Below are 25,799 nucleotides of genomic sequence, written 5' to 3'. Positions count from 1 at the left end.
GTGGCAGTCTCATATAAAAAATTTCAGAGGTCGAGAATTTTCGTTGCAAATGTGTAGATACAAAATCCTATGAATATAACAGTGTTCAAAACGTTTTCGTCGGCATTGCATCATAATATACGTAGCATAATCAAATAAATCATATAGCAACAGCTTATTGATCATAAACATACCGCAACAGCATAATACACATCGTCGTCATAATAATATCATAACATCTCAGTCAATTCTCAAAATCGTCGTAGCTTCCTCCAATAATTTCAAAACCTAAAAAAAATTCTCTGCTCATTTCAATGGTGTTATCTACCTCAAACGTACTTTAAAAATTATGATCCCATACCAAATACATCATTCAAAGCTCTCATAGTATCACAATGGTTCTGAAAAAATATGAACAGTTCACAAAGTACAGACAAAATACAATTTCGCAAGTGTGAAGTTATTCAACAGTGTAATTACGTAAACATCTGTCACTGATGTAGTAAAAAATGTTTCTTTCTCTGTTAAATGATCAGATAGCTGTGTAATTTGTGTGTTAGAGAAATATGGTACCGATGTGTAAAGTTGTATAAGCAAATACCATATTAGCTAGGGCTCCTTGTGCTTGCCAAACACATTGTACACAAAGTAGGCATGTACCCCCCTGAGGATTAATGTAATTATACCCTCAAGTGTTACAGATTACAGCAATGGAATGAAATGTATCACGGAAAACTTTCTTTGTAATTCAAAAATCTTTAAAAATAAATGTTTTAAGTACAAAATTAATCACTCAAATACGTGTACTGTAGCGCTAAACTGTGCGTCTTGCTGTAAGATAATTCTGTAGAAGTGTCATAATTATCGTCCTCCGAAAGCTAAGTTCTGCAGAAGTCAATGTACTTACCTCATGATAAACAAAAGCGAAATGCTTTGAATACAGATATCTTAGTTATTACGCTTATTGCCATGATGAAGAAAGTACTGTGCTGTAACGTATTGTTGCGCTACAGAAAAGGCTGTCTCCTTGTAGCTATACCAGAAAAGTTACTACTAAAACATGTTTTACTTTCCAGAAGAATTCAGAAAAACTGTGCAGATATAAAACAGATACACCACAAAAGCAGCATTGTAAATTGTCACTCATTAGTAGCGTCATGATAAAATCGTGTAGCTGTCACATAAACTAACCACTGTGTCATCTGGTATCTCACAGAAAGTACTTTAAATCCAGAATGTATTTTCAAGTAAACCAAAATGTTGCATTAAAATCTCATTAGCAGTACTGGTAAATGTTCTAAGTATGTGAGCCATATAGTCGTTACATAATCATGCAACTAACAAGCAAGAATGTACACACACAATAACACTGTGACGTCTGTTCACTATAACAATGCATTCGTAATTTCTGTTTAAATAAGTTCTCTTGGATCTTGACTGGATATTTAACTTGCATGTTAACAGATTCTAAGTCTGACAAAGCATACTAGAAATGTGAAGTGAAAAATTTTATGGCAAAGACAAAGTTAAAAAGCAGATTATCTTTCAATAAACGGTTTTACATGTGAAATGTGGTGTAAACCTTTACTCTTCCTAGTATGCAGAGTTTCAACTTCAACGCAATTATCATGTGGTATACGTCGGATTCTGTAAGGTCCATTGTAAACTAGAAAGAATTTGTGACTCAAGTGTTTCTTCTTATGTGACAATGAATGAGCTTTAATGAGAACTTTCTGACCAATATACGATTTCTTTGCATTTGCTTTACCGTGTAGTTTTCTCCTTTTGTCTGCTGCAGATTTTATATTTTTAAGAGCCAAATCAATTATGTCTTTGTGTCGAAGTTTACGTGTATTCGGGAAAGGTACAAGCTCTCTGATTCTGTTCGGTGGTTCTTCATTCTTCAGTACAAGAGTAGGTGGTAAAACAGTGGAATCATGAGGCATTTCATTCAGCACGTTTTGAAATAAGTGTAAATATCTGTCCCAATGCTGATGCTTTCTGTGACAATAAAGTCTGCAAAGCTTATTGATTTCTTTCATAATCCGTTCGGAGGGGTTACAATGTGGTGAGTACAATGAAATAAAAACAGGTTTGATTTTATGATTGCGAAGCATGCGTGACCAAACAGCAGATCTGAATTGCGGTCCGTTATCTGAAATGATTTTACTAACGTGTCCAACTTCACGTAAGAAATTTTTAACAAAGGCGTTTGATACAGACCGTCCAGTGGCCTTACGTAACGGTGTGAAAGAAACAAATTTTGAAGTAAGTTCAACAGCGACTAGAACGTACGAATATCCATTAGATGTTCTGACAAGCGGTGCCAAGAGATCAACAGCAGCAAATTCTTTTAATTTAGAAGGAATGATAGGAAACAGCGGAGCACGATGGGAGATAGTAGATGGTTTCGCCATTTGACAAAGTTTACAAATAGACAAGGCTCTTCGAATTCTCTTTTCCATATTGTTAAAATAACAAGTCGTTCGAAGAATATGATAACATTTTCGTGGGCCAAAATGTGCGTAGCTGAAATGAATGTACCAAATAAGCTTATTAACAAAATCGTCTGGAATGCAAAGTACCCATAGCTTGTCATCAACAGTGCAGCGTTTGAAGAGTATGTTGTTTCTAACCAGGTAATAATGCCGAATCTGAGTGTGTGTCTTTTCATGCCATTTACTTTTGATGTCTTTCCAAATCGGATCTTTATCTTGTTCATGAGCAATGTCCTTTAAAGATGTGGTGATGAAGTTTTCAAAGGCGACTTTCTGAATGTAAAGAATACTGAAATTTTTCTCAATGTTGCCTTCTCTGTTACTTTTCTCAGGCCCAGCCGGTGCGCGTGACAGCGCATCCGCAACCATGTTCTCCTTGCCGGGAATGTAGACTATTTTGAAGCGGAATTCTTGCAGAAACAATGCCCAACGTTTTAACCTGTCATGATTTAGTTTTGAAGACATAAGAAATTGTAATGCACGATGATCACTGTATACTTTTACGTGCTTACCAGAAAGAAAGAAACGGAATTTGTTAAATGCCCAAACGATAGCTAAAGCTTCTAATTCAGTAACGGAATAATTTTTTTCAGATTTTGTTAGCACTCGGCTAGCAAAAGCAATGGTTTTCTGAACAGTAATGTCATTTTCTATGGCTTCTTGAAATAAATGGGCACCAAGACCGACTTTAGAAGAATTCGTGCTAAGGCAGAAATCTTGTGACAGATCTGGATGAGCTAGTATTGGCGCGTTAAGTAGCGATTCTTTCAAAGAATTGAATTCCAACTGTGCTTCTTCGTCCCAGTTCCAAATAGTATTTTTTCCAGTGAGAGAACAAAGTTTTGGTGTAACAAGAATTTGCATATTCAGAAAACGACCGTAAAAATTTACGAGACCTAGAAAACTGCAGACTTGTCTTTTTGTGGATGGAACTGGAATGGCTCTGATTGCTTCTAACTTTTCAGGATCCGGCTGAATGCTTTCAGAAGAAATAATATGTCCCAAAAACTTCACCTTTGTCCTACCGAATTCAGACTTTTCCAAGTTAACTGTAATTCCAGTTTCTGCAAAAATATTGAACACGCTGTTGAGGATGCGATTGTGTTGTTCCCATGAGGCTTCTGCTATCAGAATATCGTCTACATATAACAGGTAATATGGAATTTAGCCCGCGAATGAATGCTGCCGAAGAAATGTTCAAACCAAAAGGAAGTTTCCGAAACTGATAACAAACGCCGAAACAAAGGAAAGCTGTGTGTTTTCTACATTCTGGATGAAGTTCGATCTGATAAAAGCTGGATCTGAGATCAATAGAAGACAACACTTTTACGCCATTAAAATTTTGAAGAAGTTCTTCCAACGTTTGCGGCCTGCCTGTTTCAGGAATAATGATAGTATTGATTTGTCTCGAATCTAAGACAAGTCTGATCGATCCATTTTTCTTCTCAACAACATGTAACGGATTGTTGTATGAGCTTACTGCAGGCTCAATAATGCCCTCGTCAAGCATAGATTGTATTTCTGTTCTAACACGGTCCCTATAATGTGCTGGAATTACGTATGGTCTAACACAAAATTTAGTATGCTCACGAACACGAAATTGGTATTGAAATCCCTTGATTGTTCCTGTTTTGTGAGTAAAAACTGTGGAATGTGCTTGTAAAATCTCAAAAAGGTCCTGCCTATCAGTGTCATTACAATTCTCAGTTGTTTGAATTTTATTCAGAATTAACTCATTAATTTCAAATATGCCATCGATATCATCCCTGTCAGTACTTGCAGAGCGATTGTTAGTGTCTAGTTCCGTAAAAAATTCCGAACTGTTGTCTAACAGAAGGTAAAGCCGATTAATCTCCTCGTCATGTTTTGAGAGCCAATCTTCAAATTTCAAAGCTATTGACTTACCTTCCTTCTCTAAACTTATTTCAGCATCGTGAAAGTTTAAGATTGCTTTGTATTCATTCAAAAAGTCTACTCCCAATATAATTTCCGTCGACAATAATGGAACAATAAGAAAGCTCATATAGAAGCTGTGGCTTTGACAAAAGAATTCTAAATTGGTTTGTTGGCGTACATCTACACTTTTTCCAAAGATTGCACCTTGTAATTTAATCTTACGTAACGGAAGTGTGGGGTAATCGTTCGATTTGTTGCATTTGCTAAAAGCTGTTTCACTAATTACTGAAATGGGACTGCCAGAGTCAAGTACTGCCGTAAATTTTACGTCATTTACAGTAATGTGAATCACAGGATATGCAATGTTGTTAAGTTTTACGTCGTGTTCCTGGAGTAAGATGTCCCTAATGTCTTCCATTTTTACGTAATTACTAGCTACGGCAGCTGCGTCGTCAGTTTCATAAGTACGTTTTGTGGCTGCCAGCGGTGTGAGTCATTGCCTATTGTCTCTTTGTTGGCGCGTGTCGTTATTGGGATTTGGAGACCTAACTTCTACAAATTCACCGTGACGAGACGGCCCTGCCCTGTTTAAATCCCGCCAGTTCTGATGCAATTCAGGTCTGTCGTTACGATCACATCGTCTGTCGTCATGTCGGTAGCTCCTGTATTTTCTTTCTTGTCGGTTAAGTGGTGGAGAATTTCTCCCTGAATCGTAACTGCGCGCTGGACCGTTGCGTCTTAAGTTATTCTGTCTCCCGTAATAATAATTATTTTGGTTCCCATATTGTCTGTTTCTCTGATTGTAATAGTCATTACCGCGGAGAGGTGATCTTTCCCCGTAATTATTACTACTCTGCCAATGGTTGTCATACGGGTGGTGTCTGTTTTGGTCACGATTTACGTTATAAGAATAGCCTTGTCGTGTATTATTTCTGTCATCGCGGAATTGTGACAGATGTGACCTGTAATTGTTGTGCTCCTGTTCTCGCGTTCCGCGATTGTCAGTGTCAATTTCCAGTTCTTGTAACAGTCCCTGAAAAGCTTCAATGTCGTCTTTGCAACGTCCTGCTAAAATAATATGCCGTAAATGTTCAGGTAATTTGATTAAGCAAATGCGGATGAGTTCTGAGGGGCTGTATGGGTTTGAAAGATACTGATTCTTATGCAACATGTCTTCAAAATATTTCATAAGACTGGAAAATTCAGATTGTTCGAAACGTTTCATCATTATGATGCTATGTTTTACTCGGTCTTGTGTAGCTTGAGACCAATACGCTGAGAGGAAGGCATGATAAAATTCTCCTTCACTGTGACAATCGTGAATGACCGATCGCATTCTTACAGTTGGTTCATTCTCCAAGTAGCCACACATAAATTCTAACCTGTGCTCCAATGACCAGTTGGGAGGAAAACAATGAGAGAATTGATGGAGCCACGCTTGTGGATGAATGTCGTTGGCAGAATTCTTAAACGTTTTGAATTTACGTGTAGTAATGAACAGCTTATAGTCAAAATCATCGAGTCGGCGAGTAGCATATCGGTCATTGTTACGTCGTGTCGGCGGTTCCATCTCAAAATCCAATGCGCCTTGCCAATTTCTTTCATAATTTCCGAAATGTCCTGTGTTATTATTTTGTGGTTGTTCCGTATTTCTATGTCCCTCTTCCCGTACTGGAGTGCGAGTGTCCTCTGAAATATGTAATCTTGTATTACCTGCGTCAACTGATCTAGTACTTCCCGGATTTCTCTTTTGTACTGTGTATTGATTTGATTTTGATTTTGTTTGAATTTTCTAATTTGTTCATACTCTTCTGTGTCAGTGAAGGCTACAGGTCTTTTGTCATTCAGATCATCATCTACCTTTGTAGATAAGTTAGTGACCTGATCCGAAAGTTCGGCTACTTTCCCCGATAGTGAATACATTTCCTCAGTGTGTTTTTCTGAACCAAGTTTCAGAGTGTCCATTTGTGTTGAAATCGAATCTACTGTGTCCTTCAAGTTTTCCTGAGTTTATGCAAGTTGCGTAACCGAATCGGTAGATGCAACTGAGTCAATTTTAGCCCACAAGGTCTCATGATTTTCATGAACAATGGTTTGCAGTTCTTTTATGGCTGCTTCGTGATTCTGCAATGCATTTTCATGCCGCGAAAAAATAGGTTGAAAATGCTCACAGATTTGTGTTTTTACGTCATTACAGACTTTTTGACATTTCGATTCAATGTTATGTAACTCAGTAGTTAAATCTTCACGTGTTTGTTCAAGTGTGGTGTCTAACTTTTGAAGATTTTGTTCCATTGTGTCTAACTTTTTAAGATTTTGTTCCACTGTGTCTAACTTTTTAAGATTTTGTTCCACTGTGTCTAACTTTTGAAGCTTTTGCTGTGTTTGTCTCTATTTTGTTCCATTGTGTCTAACTTTTCAAGCTTTTGTCCCATTTGTTGCATTAATTGTAATAACAATGCACTGGTGTCTGAAACATGTTCCTCAGTGCTTTTCGGCAGTGAATTTGCACCGGCAACATTCACATTTTGACAAGCGGAAAATGTGTCTTGACTCATTTGAGAAAACGGCGAGGACGCAAAACCTGAATCTACGGTATTTGCAAAATTGTGTCCTGTCATTTCGGATTCCTGAGGCGAGCTGTTGCCGACCGATCGATCGATAATGCTTCCCTGTTCACTACCTGTTTCACTGTCTACGCCATTGTTTGCAGCCCGCTCCATTTCCCTATGCACAGTTACCAAATTACTACTTTGAACATCTGTTAATTCATTACACAGTGGTGCTGGCAAGCTACGCTCGTCATCACTATTATTTCTCAGTTTACTTTGGAGCCTAGTGTTACGTTTTTCACACGCCATTATTGTCACAATATTTCACACGATAACACAGAAAAGCACAATTCGAAGAGCAAAAATAAGAGAACACATTAACATAGCACTGAAAATAATATCTAGTTAATTGCAAGCGCAGCTGCGAAATACTTGGTGCAAATCTACATGCATGCCACAACTGTTTTACTGTACAACAATGAAAGACTGCAACTAAAAAGGAGATTCTCTCTACAATTACGCGCTAGCAATAAACAAAAGCTACACTAATTACACAAACTACAAGAAAAAATCAGAAGATTCCAGTGAGGTATCCTCGGATAAGGGTCGACATATGAAACGTCCCCTTAGAAAAATTATACACGACTGTGCTTAAACTGACACACAATATTTTGTTAGCGCAACGCAGTCTGACTTTCAAAAATCCATACAAAAGAAAGGCCCTGACTAACATTAACCTATACGTTTCACAAATCACTTACCTCACAAAAATCTTGGTTACTCGAGCTACTGCAATAAAGCGAGCGCCACTACTGCCAGCTAAATAAAAGATTCAAGCTACTGAAGGCACTAACTACTGATAGGCATAGTTAGCAAATGAAAGATTTTAATAGAGAACAAACAATGTATTTACCTTAATAGTCATAATATATATAGCAGTACATGACAAATTTCAAAACTCCGCCATTTCTCTCCCCACATCCACCACTGCTGGCGGCTCACCTCCAACTGCGCAACGCTACGCGCTGTTCACATCCAGCTGCCGCTGCCCAACACTACAATGGCAGACAACAATGCAAACCAGCCACAGACTGCACACAGCACAGCCAGTGATTCTCACACAGACCGCTACGTAACGTTGCCAATAAGAAAACATAAACAGCCTACTTACAAGGCTTTTACCTGTATTTGTGCTGCATGAGTTTGCCAGCATATATCTTTAGCTCATTGTCAAGTACGCATATAGACGAGGCGATCTGAGTGAAACAATAATGACGTAACAAATATTTGATTTCAAAATTACAGTGGCAAAATATTACTGTCTCAAAAATTAATAGTTAGTTTTGTAAACTGAGAAATAAAAAGCAATGAATGAAGTTTTACCGAATCCATGTTGGCTTCTCTTGCCGAAAACGGACAATAGAAAATGTACGAAGTGGGCAGCTAAGACAGTGCGATATATTTCATGCACCTTAAGATAGGCTACCCAACTTACATCGTCGGTACCAGGGGAGGTTGATGTAAACTGGATTGCCTGTGTTAATGCGGAAGAAATATTTTCTGGGACAGTTTTAGTTTTCTCGCCTTGTATGTCTTACTAACAAAAGTTGATCAACTACACTTCCGTTTCTTTATCAACCTACACGTATTTGATACCAGCATGGTCTGCTTATGTCACAGCAATTGGTCACTGAAAATGAACAGGGTTCAGCTGGATGATTAACGAAATGGAACGTGTAGCAATTCATAGCAATAAACTGCACATGAACTAAAAAGAAAACTGGGGTAATGCTGCGGGCATCAGGTAGACATTCCGGGAAAAAATTTTAATGCAGTACATTAGATTCTTGAAGGGTGGAAAAATTTTGCTATCTTGGAGGTAGAATCGACAGAGAAGGAAGGCACAAGGAAGGCGTAGTAGCAAGGTTTACACTAAGCAGGAAGACTTTCCAGCAAAAGAAAGTACTGATACCATGAAAAGATGTAAGTCTCGACCCTAGAAAAATATTTACGAAAAGCTATGCATCGAGCACAGCCCTACATGGGTGCGAAGCATGGAATATGTGGAAAATATTAATGAAATGATTACAAGCGTTTGAAAGGTGACTGCTGAAGATCACATGTACTGATCGAGTAATGCATAAAGATGAGTTGAAACTACTCAATGAGAAAAAAATGTTTAATAACCTTGAGAAAAATAGTTCGAGGCGTGGCATAGCAATGGGAGGGGCAGGCACACATATTTCTACAGGGTGCGCAAAATGAAACTGACCTGGGAAATACACTCCTGGAAATGGAAAAAAGAACACATTGACACCGGTGTGTCAGACCCACCATACTTGCTCCGGACACTGCGAGAGGGCTGTACAAGCAATGATCACACGCACGGCACAGCGGACACACCAGGAACCGCGGTGTTGGCCGTCGAATGGCGCTAGCTGCGCAGCATTTGTGCACCGCCGCCGTCAGTGTCAGCCAGTTTGCCGTGGCATACGGAGCTCCATCGCAGTCTTTAACACTGGTAGCATGCCGCGACAGCGTGGACGTGAACCGTATGTGCAGTTGACGGACTTTGAGCGAGGGCGTACAGTGGGCATGCGGGAGGCCGGGTGGACGTACCGCCGAATTGCTCAACACGTGGGGCGTGAGGTCTCCACAGTACATCGATGTTGTCGCCAGTGGTCGGCGGAAGGTGCACGTGCCCGTCGACCTGGGACCGGACCGCAGCGACGCACGGATGCACGCCAAGACCGTAGGATCCTACGCAGTGCCGTAGGGGACCGCACCGCCACTTCCCAGCAAATTAGGGACACTGTTGCTCCTGGGGTATCGGCGAGGACCATTCGCAACCGTCTCCATGAAGCTGGGCTACGGTCCCGCACACCGTTAGGCCGTCTTCCGCTCACGCCCCAACATCGTGCAGCCCGCCTCCAGTGGTGTCGCGACAGGCGTGAATGGAGGGACGAATGGAGACGTGTCGTCTTCAGCGATGAGAGTCGCTTCTGCCTTGGTGCCAATGATGGTCGTATGCGTGTTTGGCGCCGTGCAGGTGAGCGCCACAATCAGGACTGCATACGACCGAGGCACACAGGGCCAACACCCGGCATCATGGTGTGGGGAGCGATCTCCTACACTGGCCGTACACCACTGGTGATCGTCGAGGGGACACTGAATAGTGCACGGTACATCCAAACCGTCATCGAACCCATCGTTCTACCATTCCTAGACCGGCAAGGGAACTTGCTGTTCCAACAGGACAATGCACGTCCGCATGTATCCCGTGCCACCCAACGTGCTCTAGAAGGTGTAAGTCAACTACCCTGGCCAGCAAGATCTCCGGATCTGTCCCCCATTGAGCATGTTTGGGACTGGATGAAGCGTCGTCTCACGCGGTCTGCACGTCCAGCACGAACGCTGGTCCAACTGAGGCGCCAGGTGGAAATGGCATGGCAAGCCGTTCCACAGGACTACATCCAGCATCTCTACGATCGTCTCCATGGGAGAATAGCAGCCTGCATTGCTGCGAAAGGTGGATATACACTGTACTAGTGCTGACATTGTGCATGCTCTGTTGCCTGTGTCTATGTGCCTGTGGTTCTGTCAGTGTGATCATGTGATGTATCTGACCCCAGGAATGTGTCAATAAAGTTTCCCCTTCCTGGGACAATGAATTCATGGTGTTCTTATTTAAATTTCCAGGAGTGTATTTCGTGCACCTTAATACAGACAACCCAAGTTAACAGCATCTGTCGTAAGGACGCCTACCTTAAACTGCGTGAAATAGTTCCTAACACTTAACATTTGTTGTAAGGTTGCCTGTCTTAAGGGGCATGACGTATTTCTTAGGACACTTCCAATCTGTCCACCCCGTGTAGACAAAGCCGATGATTATATGTGATGTGCCAGTTGGAAGGGGAGGATAGCTGCCAAGCGACGCGAAAGGAGAGTTGTATCAAAGCTGTCTCAAGGTCGATTAACAACACGCATTTGAAAGCGAACGCTCCATCTTGTGGCTTGGGTGGCATAATTGCTCCTCTCCGGGAGAAGCTGCAGGCCTGTATTACAGGAAAATTGGCTTTACTATTTATCTGCGATGAATTTCCTCTACATTGTTTTAACAACAGCAGCCATTTATGTATAGAGAAGAAAAATAGAAATTAGTAAATATACAGGGTGTTACAAAAGGTACGGCCAAACTTTCAGGAAACATTCCTCACACAAAAAGAAAGAAAATATGTTATGTGGACGTGTGTCCGGAAACGCTTATTTTCCATGTTAGAGCTCATTTTATTACTTCTCTTCAAATCACATTAATCATGGAATGGAAACACACAGCAACAGAACGTACCAGCGTGACTTCAAACATTTTGTTACAGGAAATGTTCAAAATGTCCTCCGTTAGCGAGGATACATGAATCCATCCTCCGTCGCATGGAATCCCTGATGCGCTGATGCAGCCCTGGAGAATGGCGTATTGTATCACAGCCGTCCGCAATACGACCACGAAGAGTCTCTACATTTGGTACCGGAGTTGCGCAGACAAGAGCTTCCAAATGCTCCCTTAAATGAAAGTCAAGAGTGCTGAGGTCAGGAGAGCGTGGAGGCCATGGAATTGGTCCGCCTCTACCAATCCATCGGTCACAGAATCTGTTGTTGAGAAGCGTACGAACACTTCGACTGAAATGTGCAGGAGCTCCATCGTGCATGAACCACATGTTGTGTCGTACTTGTAAAGGCACATGTTCTAGCAGCACAGGTAGAGTATCCCGTATAAAATCATGATAACGTGCTCCATTGAGCGTAGGTGAAAGAACATGGGGCCCAATCAAGACATCACCAACAATGCCTGCCCAAATGTTCACAGAAAATCTGTGTTGATAACGTAATTGCACAATTGCCTGCGCATTCTCGTCAGCCCACACATGTTGATTGTGAAAATTTACAATTTGATCATGTTGGAATGAAGCCTCATCCGTAAAGAGAACACTTGCACTGAAATGAGGATTGACACATTGTTGGATGAACCATTCGCAGAAGTGTACCCCTGGAGGCCAATCAGCTGCTGATAGTGCCTGCACACGCTGTACATGGTACGGAAACAACTGGTTCTCCCGTAGCACTCTCCATACATTGACGTGGTCAACGTTACCTTGTATAGCAGACATTCTCTGACGCTGACATAAGGGTTATCGTCAACTGCACGAAGAATTTCCTCGTCCATTGCAGGTGTCCTCGTCGTTCTAGGTGTTCCCCAGCCGCGAGTCATAGGCTGGAATGTTCCGTGCTCCCTAAGACGCCGATCAATTGCTTCGAAGGTCTTCCTGTCGGGACACCTTCGTTCTGGAAATCTGTCTCTATACAAACGTACCGCGCCACGGCTATTGCCCCTTGCTGATCCATGCATCAAATGGGCATCTGCCAACTCCGCATTTGTAAACATTGCACTGACTGCAAAACCACGTTCGTGATCAACACCAACCTGTTGATGCTACGTACTGATGTGTTTGATGCTAGTACTGTAGAGCAATGAGTCGCATGTCAACACAAGCACCGAAGTCAACATTACCTTCCTGAAATTGGGCCAACTGGCGGTGAATCGAGGAAGTACAGTACATACTGACGAAACTAAAATGAGCTCTAACATGGAAATTAAGCGTTTCCGGACACATGTCCACATAACATCTTTTCTTTATTTGTGTGTGAGGAATGTTTCCTGAAAGTTTGGCCGTACCTTTTTGTAACACCCGTATATTGCTCTGGATGTCTGTTTTGTCCCGAATAATATCTGTGAACTATATGATGGAAACTTCGTATTGAAATACATACAGAGTGAAAAGTATTTAAACCGACAAACTCTGGGAGGTTGTAGGGGACATCAAAACAAATATTTTTCCCAAATGTAATTTTGTGCTTTGAGGATTATTTAAACCGGTGAGGCCGTATTACGCTCTTCAGTTGTTAGAGGCCGTATTACGCTCTTCAGTTGCAGGGAACTGCTGTGCACCAGTGTAGTAGTGCATTGTCTCTGTTTACTAATGAAGCGATACACCTGATATGGTTGCTGCGTACTACGTAGCGCACCACAACGGACGAGCTGCACAGCGGGTTTATCAACAACAATATCCTAATCGCCGTGTCCCACATCATACGAGCTTTGCTGCGGTGTACCAATGTCTGCGTGAGACCGGGTCTTTAGCAGATTACCTGGACAGGGACGCCGTCGCACGGTAAGAACGCTGCAATTTGAGGAAGCTGTCTTGCAGCATGTGGAGCAGGATCCTTCAATCAGCACCCGAGTAATTGCACGTAACATCGAGACGAGTCAGACAAATGTAAGAACAGTCCATCGAGAGCAATTGCTACGTTCATTTCACTTACAGCGTGTCCACAACCTGGAATCAGTTGATTATCCACCCAGAGTACAGTTTTCGCAGTGGTACCTGAAACAGTATGAAATGCATCCTACATTTCCATCTTGTGTGTTGTTTACCGACGAAGCAACGTTCGGGAGTGATGGAGTCTTCAACATGCACAATTTGCATGTTTGGAGTGAGGTTAACTCACATGCCACAGTTACTAGCGCTCATTAAGTGCGGTTCTTCGTTAATGTGTGGGTCGGTGTTGTTTGGGACTGTGTAATTGGGCCGTATCTGCTACCTAGGCCATTGCATGCCAGACATTATTACAATTTTCTCGCCAGAGCATTGCCAAAATTGCTGGAAGACGTCCCGCTCCCTACAAGACAACGCATATGGTTTCAACGTGACGGGGCGCCGGCACATTTCAGTCGTCGTGTGCGTCGATCCCTGGATCGACGGTTCCCAGAAACGTGGATTTGCAGAGGTGGTCCTGCTCGATCTCCATATATGTGCCCTCTGGAATTTTTTGTTTGGGGAGAGATGCGCAACCTTGTTTACGTAATTCCTGTTGTATCAGAAGAGGATCTGGTTGCCCGGATAGTAGCAGCAGCAGGAACAATTTCCCGTGTCAGACAGAACATGATCTGACGGTGTAATTTTTGGTAACGTGTCAATTGAGGAATTTTTGAAAATCTACTGTAATTGAAATTGGATTGTGTTAATGTGTTGTCTCTTGGTCATAAGAAAAATGGGAAAGTGTTTATTCGTTTAATTAATTTGCCGCCAGAGAAATCTTCCTCTAGCGGTTTAAATACTCCTCATAGGAATAAATGACATTAGGGAAAAATATTTGTTTTGATGTCCCCTACAACATCCCAGAGTTTGTCGGTTTAAATAGTTTTCACCCTGTAGAATACGTGCAATAAAGCACTTAATTGCAGGCAGTTTTGCATTTTATTAGATAATTGTAATGTGCAAATGTTTGTAAAATTAGTTTCTCTTAGTTGAATATCATGTAATAGGTTTTTGTTTCTACGTTCTACGTGGGTCAAAATTTTGTAGCTAAAATTTGTAATTCGTAGGCACTGAGTTGATATGTACATGTTGATTCAATGTAGTCACCAGCAGGACTGCTTTGAAGCAAAGCAGTTGGAGAGCACCTAGCGACGTTATTCGGACGTGAATGCGATTACGTTCCGAAGGCCGCAGGCATGGGAGCGCGAAGTGGAATTTATTGAGCGCAGTCGACGCGATAAAGGGCAGCGCACCTGAAATAATCGCTGGTGGCAGCGGCGGGCTGCAGAGGAAATGTGGCAGAATAAAACAGTGAACCGAGAGCGTGCGCGAGGCCGCGGTTTCGCCGTGTCTGCGTTGGCAGCAGGCGTCAGCGGACCGCTGATGAAGTTACACAACCAGGGGTGCCACCATAGGAAAGACCAACTACAGTAGTCACGTTCGTAACGGGAGAGCGGGGAAAATTTTCTAACAGTGAACGTCTGGAGATGTAACACTGGACTGGAAATAAAGTTTACTCCAAATGATAAACGAGTCCATTGACAACATTATAGGAATCTGAGAGTAATAGTACGACGAAGAAAGCACCCGCTGCACACGCACCCCAGTAGCTGAGGACGCTCATTTCGTCACGATCGAGCCATACATAGTCGATTCGCGATGCGTAGGTGCATATAAACTAGAGAGCCCTAGTTTGCACCACATGTGATGGCAAAAATTTACTGAATTCCCGCCACACTGTTCTCCAATAATCTCAACAAAGATTGCGGATCGTTATGATATGACATGCCGTCAACGACGAAGTACAAGCTGCGGCTAAACTAGGATACAGATGAAAGTACGCTGTGCGCTTATCGAAGCAAATATGCAACATTCGTCGTAATAAACTGAGGGAAACTAAAATAAAATTACATAAAGCAATTTTTATGTAACTCCTGGACATGCTAAAAAATAAATTATTTGATCAATCAACAATAAAACATTTACTGAAGCCTGTATGACTTGAGAACCACTACTTAAGACCCATTAAGCGTATGCTCATGGCATGTGTCCAGTAACTGAAAAAGTGTTATAATGATCTGTCAAATGGCCAAAGACACCAGATTAGTCTCCCGTTCGGATCACAGGGAGGGGACTCCAACAGGGAGGTAACCATGAGAAAAAGATGCAATAACTAAGGACAGGAGTTTGAAAGTTTAAAAAAATCTGAAAATTGGAATGCAAAGGCTCACTCTAGATATGTGATCAGCGATGTGAATTGGAAAGAACATAACGATTTCCGATCAGATATGAATAGGGCAATATAAACAACGTGAGAAAATAGTATAACCGTAGAATTCCTTATGAACAAGAGAATACGGCAGAGAGTGCAGTAATGTGCAGTAATGTGGGTAGCTTCTCATCAGAATCGACAGCAAAGCAACGCCAACAGCAATAGTCGAAGTGGACATGCAGACGTCTCAAGCATATCAACAAATAGAGAAAATATATAAGAATTTTGAACAGTTAATTCAACATTTAAAGGGAGATAATTACCTAATAATCATAGAGATTGGTACTCGGTTGTAGAGGAAGAAATAGAAGAAATAAATATAGCAGAATATGGGCTTAATAGTAGGATAGAAACAGTAGGAAGACTTATAGAATTTGTAATCTACCCCCTCCTTCCTTGTTGCTGCTATTGTTCACCAATATGCAAAGTCTTTTCTGAAGATTTCACAGGAGTAAGATTACAATAAACTTCGTAGTTTACTCATCTTCTCGTGTAGAGTTGGCTCCAGTTGACCTTGTCTAGGGGTCTGAGTCTTGAAGATGAAATTCTCACATTTTAGGTTCTCATGGTTCAATTCATCTAAGTAATTTTCATAAATGTCGTTGCAGACCTTTTGTTTTTACATTAATTTATTTTGTCACATTTTTTTTATATCACACAGTCTTAAGAATTTCCAGATTAACAAAGCCGAAATACAAAGATACGTCCGATCATATCAGAGGCATTCTTCACTCTGCGGTTATAACAATATTCCAAAGGGTTTACAATTTTTCTTGACAAAATAAATTCCAATAAGTTCGATTATTATTTTATAAATTAATCCAGAAATAAACATAATAAACAGTACTAGGTTGCATAGTTAATAATGGAAATTTTAAGTGTGCCATATAATTCGCAATTTTCAAATGTTTATAAAAAATAATTTTAACTGAACTTTCAGAGCTAGTACATATCGATTGTAACAACGAAAATAAAGTAATTCCTTTTCATAAACCTTAGGTTAAAATATAACATATTTTGTATAAAATAATATGTTGAGGAAAATTAATGTTAGAGGAGGATGTCCCGTTACAAGTTCTGCAATGAATTCGAACTATTAACAGCGAATATGCTGTTCAGAAATCACACGAGTGTATTTGGAGAAGCCCTGGAGATGCGGTAAGGTTCCAGCTGTATTACTTCACGGTGAGACACTGATTCCAAAATCAGATAATCGATTGCAACGAGTGCCCACTAGTAGATATAGATTCATAAATGGACATCTCTCATATATGGGCTGTCACAGAAGTTGGACAGACAAACATAGATACACGAAACGTAACTGATAAAACTTGCGTAGCAGAAAAAGTATTTCTGCTGATCGATGAATGAAGGAATAAGAAAAATTGTTTAGGAAAGGACAGCAATACAACAATATAAGTCATTTAGAAATGAAATAAGAAGGGAATGCAGGGAAGTCAAGGAAAATGTGAACAAATGGCAAAACAATGGTCGTTGGAACTACTGAATCAGAATACAGCAAAATGAATATATCCTTTGCTGAAACTGAAAGTGAAACCAGTAGCATTAAGACTGCAATGCGAATTCCATTATTACATGCAAAGGTGTGAGTGGATAGGTGGAAATAGAACGCTTAAGGCTCTATAAGTGGGACATGATAAAAGGAGAAGTGGGAGTCGATATGAAAGACGGAAAGGATGCGGTATTAGAGTTAGATTTTAACAGAGGTACAAAAAGATATATGACATATAAGACAGAAAGGATAGATAGCATTCTTTCACGATTTCTAAAATCACTTCGCTAAGTGGCTATTCATGTTGGTATGGCCACTCGACGACAGTGGCGACACACTACCAGTATTAAGGAAAAATATCATCCACAAAATTCCGAAGATAGCACGTGCGCATGCATCCTAGTTGCCGAATAATATGCAGAAGAATTGAAAAGAAAACACAGGAACTGTTAGATGCCGATCAGTTTGGCTATTCTAAGCTTAAAGGCACCAGCGAGGAAGTTCTGACGTTGCGCTTGATAACAGAAGCAAGACTTTCGAAAAATCAAGAGAAATTTGTAAAATTTGTCGGCCTAGAAAAAGTATTCCATACTGTAAATCGTGCAAAATATTCGAATTTCCGAGAAAGGAGTAAGCTATGGGCAAGGATGGGTAATATACAATATGTACAAGAAGCAAGAGGGAACAATGAGATTGGATGAGCAAGAACTGTCCCTGTGATGATGACATTGAACCTAAAGAGCAAATCGTGGCTACCGCCACCAAACCAGTCGAGAGACTGATGACACAAAGAAAGGCACCTTTACTGCAGTACAGTCAACAATAAAACTAAAATCTTAAGTAGTCTTTATGCCATATATGATCCAATAACAATTTCTCATGTCACCTGATCAGATAAATTGTAATAAATTTCTCTCAGAATCGACGTACGAGTCATTTGCAGGCTTGCTTGCCAATTATAACTTTGTGCGAGAACAGGACTCGAACCTAAAACCTTATATACGCTAGGTAATTCTCTTACCGTCTGAGCTAGCCAGGATTCCGTGAAGTTTCGGAGGTGAGAGAAAGGTACGGGTGGTCCTGAAGCGTGAGGACTAAAGGAATCATGGCTGGGCGGTCAATTAGTAAGGGCGGTGCCCGCGAAAGTCAAGATTTTGTATTCGAGTTCCTGTCTTGCAAACAGTCTCAATCTGTCAGCGAGTTGTCAATAGATATTTGTTTATGGTTGAAAGGTACGAACAGAAGGAGGCCACCTTCGTTACACATAAAAATCACATTATTATCGTTCATGTCTATTTTCATATCTTTTGTGTCATCCTTAATGTTAAAAATCGTAAACTGAGAATTCGTAAAGATGTTTCAATTACCGCATGCACACTGGAAGTCGTTGCGGTCAAATATAATGTCACGTAACAGTGTATCACTGGCATACCTAAGAGTAGATTACGAAACACTCGTAAAATTTACGGCTGCAGTAGGATATAAAACAGGACGTTTTGTACTTAATTTGGTATGTAATATAGTATTCGCGCTCCCTATAAATTACAATTTCCTTTGAATAAAATGTGGGGTAATTAACTCAGTAGCGATGTAACATTCCCATCCCTTTAATGTCCTAGGGTTAAACGCTGTAAGGGAAGAATGCTCCGTGACTATGAGCCGAGAGGAAAGTTTCAGAACTCTGGCAGGTAGTGTGAGTAATCGGAAGTTGAATGGTGGAGGCTCGTACTTGAGTCGGGGATGTTGTGGGTAGCGGTCGGTGAGATTTGGTCACGGAGCACTTGCTTTTCTGCAGCTGCACGAGAGCAGGTAATGAACTCAATGTTTCGTAGCACAAGAAATGTGTGGGAGAAAAACGTGTACACACTTATGACATTAAAAAAGGTGCGTGTAGAAAGTTTTTCAAATACAGTTCGTTGACACGCCTAATACGGTGTAGCAAAGCTGTTGGCATTCAAAACACCTTCCAGTCGTCTCGGAATGGACAAACAGAGATCCTGTCTCATTTTCAAGGGAATAGTATACCATTCTTTCTGAAAAATTGTGACAAGTTCAGCTAATGATGATGATGGGTAGCGATTACGCACCCTTCTTTCCAAACTAAACCACAAAGACTCAATAACATTTAGATCTGGTAACTAGGGCGGCCAGGAAGATGTGAAAATTTGTTCTCCTGGTCACAAAACCAATCCTAAACGATGCGAGCTGTGTGAACGGGTGCCCTGTAGACTTGAACCATCATTATACCCTGGGATGGATATGGTCGGCCAAAATGGCCACATAATCTTTTGCAGTAATGCGACCTTGCAAAGCCACAATGGGATCCGTTGACTAGCACGATATGCGTGCCCAAATCATCATTGAAACCCCACCATCTTTCACTCTTGGGGCATAAACGTTGCGATGTGGAAGAAGACTTATCCGACGAAATTACTTTCTTCCACTGATGTGTTACAGTATACATAGAGACGACATGAAGGAATTTTAAAATACACCAGGTAGTGGATTCGTGAAATAAACCATACTGTATTCGCAGGGCACTTAAAGCATGATAACCATATCCTACCGACTTAGAACAAGATTTGAAAATCATTAGGGTAAATAATCGCAGCATTGCGACAATACAGCAAAACTATCATAACCAGAAAGGCACTGCAGACGAGAAGCAGGTGATAACGACCAGACGTTCATCAACACATACTCTCTACTAAATCTGACAGAAGTATTAGTAAAATAAATAAAATACTAAAAATAAAATCACTTCACACACACACACATACCACCAAAACACATTCGATAATTATCAACAATACTCAACAACTGGCAACAACGTCCAAAATATAAAATGAAGAAAATGAGTGTTCATTTCCTTGAGCGGTGCAAATGATATTTCGTATGAAAATAAGCAGAAAAACAGTTACGAATTAAGAACAAAAACGCGTGTAGGGCACTTGTCGGCAAATGGTATAAGTCCCAGGTTCGAGACTCGGTCCGGCACACAGATTTAGTTAGCCAGGAAGTTTCATATCAGCGCACACTCTGCTATTTCATTCTGGAAACATCCCCCAGGTTGCAGCTAAGCAACGTCTCCAAAATATCCTCTCTTCCAGAAGTACTAGTACATGTATTGTAGACCAGTGAATATGGCTTTCAAATAATAAAGGCGAATCGCATATGGGTCGAAAAATTCATTTATAATTATAGAGATCCACAGTGATCCACAGTGATAATTATTAACTAAATTTATTACTTACTTGAAGAGAACACATTAACCAGCTACTTTTCGTATACAACCAGGCCTGTTGCCCAAGTTCTCTTAAACAACAGCTGATTCCTCAAACTGGGGGGCTATCAAGTACAGGGTCCCACAGGGTTCGGTCTTAGGTCCTTTACTGTTCTTGATATACATTAATGACTTACCATTCCACATTGATGAAGACGCAAAGTTAGTTCTTTTTGCTGATGATACAAGTATAGTAATAACTTCCAAAAACCAAGAACTAAGTGATGTAATTGTAAATGATGTTTTTCACAAAATTATTAAGTGGCTCTCAGCAAACGGACTCTCTTTAAATTTTGATAAAACACAGTATATACAACTTCCTGGCAGATTAAAACTGTGTGCCCGACCGAGACTCGAACTCGGGACCTTTGCCTTTCGCGGGCAAGGAGAGCTTCTGTAATGTTTGGAAGGTAGGAGACGAGATACTGGCAGAAGTAGTGTGGACCGGGCGTGAGTCGTGCTTCGGTAGCTCAGATGGTAGAGCACTTGCCCGCGAAAGGCAAAGGTCCCGAGTTCGAGTCCGGGTCGGGCACACAGTTTTAATCTGCCAGGAAGTTTCATATCAGCGCACACTCCGCTGCAGAGTGAAAATCTCATTCTGGAAACAGTATATACAGTTCCATACAGTAAATGGCACAACTCCAGTAATAAATATAGACTTTGAACAGAAGTCTGTAGCTAAGGTAGAGTTTTCAAAATTTTTAGGTATATCCATTGCTGAGAGGTTAAACTGGAGGCAGCACATTGATGGTCTGCTGAAACGTCTGAGTTCAGCTACGTATGCTATTAGGGTTATTGCAAATGTTGGTGATAATAATCTCAGTAAATTAGCTTACTATGCCTTCTTTCATTCACTGTTTTCGTATGGCATCATATTCTGGGGTGATTCATCGTTCAGTAGAAAAGTATTCATTGCTCAAAAACGTGAAATGAGAATAATTGCTGGAGCCCACCCACGGTCACCCTGCAGACATCTATTTAAGGATCACAGTATATATCTTCACTTATGAAATTTGTTGTTAATAATCCAACCCAGTTCAAAAGTAATAGCAGTGTGCATAGCTATAACACCAGGAGAAAGGATGATCTTCACTATGCAGGGTTAAATCTGACTTTGGCACAGAAAGGGGTAAATTATGCTGCCACAAAACTCTTTGGTCACCTACCAAACAGCATTAAAAGCCTGACAGATAGCCAACTAAGATTTAAAAATAAATTAAAAGAATTTCTAGATGACAATTCCTTCTACTCATTGGCTGAATTTTTAGATATAAATTAAGGGAAAAAAACTTAAACATTAGTGTCATGCAATATTTTCTGTAATGTAATATCTTGTACAGACATCTTTTATTAATCTGACACGTTCCACAACTTTACGAAGTGTCGTATTCATGATCTATGGAACAAGTATTAATCTAATCTAATCTGATCCAATCAATTATCTTCCTTCTACCTGTGTCAAAATCCCGAGATGGCTGCAATGTCAGACAACAAAATAGGGCGTAGAATATCGTCGAAGTACCGATGTGCTGTATTGGTGCCGCGAATGACAGTCAAAGTGGTCGTGCTATGAAAAGAAACAGCATCCCCGATCATGGTCCCAAATTATCGGTCCGCATGGAAGACGACAGTCAGTTGGCATCCCACGGCTAACTGGGGCATCTCCAGATTTGTCTTTGGGCTCGAATCTCATTGAGTGGAGTATAATTGTCTACAATGATAAATCCAGCTTCGAGTTGAGCCCCGATGACCAAGTAAGACCTGTCTAGAGTCGCCGCAGACAGCGATGGGATACCAACCGGACTGTCGCCCGTGAGGCCAATTGAAGAGCTATTTGACCAAGTAGAAGAGGTTCAGCTTTCTGGAAAGTCTGCAAAAGTGCGGGGAAAGCGATGTGTTGACCACATGCCGCTCTGCACCATATCCGCATAATGCCGCAATGCACAGAACGACACGGCGGTTGTAGACATCCCCTGGGGCTTCACGACCTACTTAGGAGTTCGTTTTTTCATGTATAGAATTTAGACTGCAATTCAGAAACTAACCTTTGTCGTAATTAACGTACCACGTCACATTCGAGAATGTATTCGGTTCACCTTTTTAAGTGCACGAGAGTCGTCGCATCTATTGTAATGAGGGTATCTTTGCCGACCCGTCGTGGCGCTAGTGGGTAGTATGAAACAGCTAACGAGGCAGAAAGCGCGGCATGCGACTCGCTCTTCACGAGATCTGGTCCGCAGTGCAAACTCACTATTGGCAACCCGCGTGTGTTAGCAAACAGCTGGTGGTGCGCAACCGCTGAGTGGATAGTTCCGGGCTGATGGCTGCACTCCAGAAAGGTTAAGTGGAGACTGACACAGTGTGGCTCATTACATTAGTGGTTCGTATGCAAACTGCAGCATAATTACCAGCGGGCACTTGTGAAAATACACGGTAATACAAGCAAAAACGTTCCAGCAAACATGGTTCCGCAAACAAGCGGTTGCAAGATAATTGCGGTTGCGTTGTTGTGCGTTGCCACTGACATCAGTATGAAATACTGTTCTGCTTACTGCAAGTGTTTATTTTAATTTATCCATTTTATCATCATCTAATTGGCTCCGAATTTCGCTCACAACCAACAACTGAGGACCGCAATACTTTCATGATGGATCACCAGCGCATACTGCTGTTGGTATAAAACGACATTCACACGTTAATACGAATTAAGATTGGTTGTTTGAGCATGGCTTGTGCCTTGGAATTAAGATCGCCAGATATCTAGCTTCTTTTTGTCAGAGATCGTCTTAGAAGTGCCGTATACATTACTACAGTTCATGAATTCGAACAGCTAATTGTACATTGTATGGGTGCGTTGAAACAATTTGTAAACTATTGCAGAGACGTGTGCGATACTGCATTCAGACGAGTGCGATACTGCATTCAGATGAGAAATCTAGATTTAACGAAGATATTTTGTATCGCTTCTCCTGAATACGATGCAAAATTTCAACAAGCACCAAGCAGCAAGGGCTTTCATTGCATTTAATGAAAGTTGTAAGATTTTTACGTATCTTCTGCCATACATGCATGCCTCTCTTGCATTTCTTTTTCATAAGAAATTCCATAAATCCAGGTATGTTGACGCTGATTCAGTTCTTCTAGATACCCGGTGGCGGACACGAAATAACTGGAAATTATTCCTGTGGCCATACAACGTCTATGTTTCCAGGATATTAGGTACTGTAAGTAATAGGTGATACAAACAATTTGTCCTTGCACAAAATTGGGTCTATTAAGCACAATTTGTAATACGTCGATGCTGTGTAGTATCTGGGTTGCAGTTCTTACTCACGTTCACTATTCCGTAGTGTCACTTCCTAGAACATCTTTCATGTTTCGATGCCCTGCTACTGTCATTTCCAAGTCACATCGCGTTATTTACGTGCCATATTTACTATCTGGGGCTATATTTCGGGGCAAAAACAGCGTTCATATTCTTGTAGGAACACTCGAATGTAGATTTCAAAGGAGCGGCAGTTTACAGTATGTAGTATTAGAAAATAAAGTTCAGGTATTGTTTGAACTGAAATATCTCCCTCCTAAAGTGTGCACTCTTTACATTGGAGAGTAATACATCGCTTCTGAACTTCCCTCCCTGCACACTTGTATCACTACAATAAGTAAAAACTACTAACTACTATAATATAGTTGACATATACAACAACTGATGACTACTAGCTCTGCCGGCACGTGTGGCCGAGAGGTTCTAGGCGCTACAGCCTGGAACCGCGCGAACGCTACGGTGGCAGTTTCGAATCCTGCGTCGGGCATGGATGTGTGAGATATCCTTAGGTTAGTTAGGTTTAAGTAGTTCTAAGTCTAGGGGACTGATGACCTCAGATGTTAAGTCCCATAGTGCTTAGAGCAATTTGAACCATTCTGCTATTACGTGCCCAGTGTAAACACCAAATACTTGGTTTGGTAACTAATATGATAATTTGGTTCTTGCATAGTGTTGCGTCTGTGAACGCTAGTCAGTTGCTCAATAACCAAAAATCGATTACTGGCAAAATTCAATCTACTGATAAAATTATCTGTTTGCTGTTTGTTGTGAATTGGCAGGAGCCAATTCACGGGGTTTGGAGGAAGCCGAAAGGCACGCGTTTAAGCTCACGCAGGCTGGCGTGAGGTCTGGAAAATGACAAGGAAATTAGAACTTAGAAAAACGGACGCAGATGGTGAAATACTTAACTTTAATCCATAATTGGTGAACATCGGTCTGACTGTACATGCATCCCAAGATAAATAACAAATGATAATGGCGCCTTGCTAGGTCGTAGCAAATGACTTAGCTGAAGGGTATGCTAACTATCGTCTCGGCAAATGAGAGCGTAATTTGTCAGTGAACCATTGTTAGCAAAGTCGGCTGTACAACTGGGGCGAGTGCTAGGAAGTGTCTCTAGACCTGCCGTGTGGCGGCGCTCGGTCTGCAATCACTGACAGTGGCGACACGCGGGTCCGACGTATACTACCGGACCGCGGCCGATTTAAAGGCTACTACCTAGCAAGTGTGGTGTCTGGCGGTGACACCACACTGTTCACCCTCAAAAGACGGAATGTGTGCACCCTTAGCCTTTATGATGGCTTCAGTTCTGCTGGGGACATTTTCAACGAGGTGTCTGAATGTCTGCCGGCCGCGGTGGTCTCGCGGTTCTAGGCGCGCAGTCCGGAACCGCGCGACTGCTACGGTCGCAGGTTCAAATCCTGCCTCGGGCATGGATGTGTGTGATGTCGTTATGTTTAGGTAGTTCTAAGTTCTAGGGGACTGATGACCACAGATGTTAAGTCCCATAGTGCTCAGAACCATTTGAACCATTTTGAACCATTTGTCTGAATGTCTGGTTTTGTCTTCTCAAGAGTATTCCATGGGTTCAGGTCGGGACGATTTCAGTAATGTTATTCTCCGCAAACCGTTCCCTCACAGATGCTCCTTTACAAGACGGCGCACTATCATGCTGAAACGACCAGTGGTCGTCTCCGGACTGTGCGCCCACTTTATGCAATACACAGTGATGTAAATTGTGTACATATCTTCCCGCATTTAGCGATTTCTTAAGCACAATAATGGGACCACGAAAAACATCCACCTCCTCTGTACTTCACTGATGGCACCATCCATGATGCCAGGTAACGTTCTCCAAGCGCTCGACAAATTCGAACTCTTCCACAGAATTGCCATAACGTGTAGCGTAATGCATCCTTCTCAATGACTTCTTTCCATTCATCAGCTGTCCTGTGGCGTCTCTTTTTACGCCACCTCAAGCATCTCTTAGCATTGAGTGCAGAAATGTGACTCTTATGAGCAGCTGCTCGACCATCGTGCTGCATTCTTTTTTAACTTCATATGCACATTCACTGCTGTGCCTGCCGCACTGCTGATAGTTACACTA

This window comes from Schistocerca nitens, chromosome 2 (assembly GCF_023898315.1).
Source record: "Schistocerca nitens isolate TAMUIC-IGC-003100 chromosome 2, iqSchNite1.1, whole genome shotgun sequence".
Classification (NCBI taxonomy): Eukaryota; Metazoa; Arthropoda; class Insecta; order Orthoptera; family Acrididae; genus Schistocerca; species Schistocerca nitens.
Note: the sequence above shows the minus strand (reverse complement) of the source record.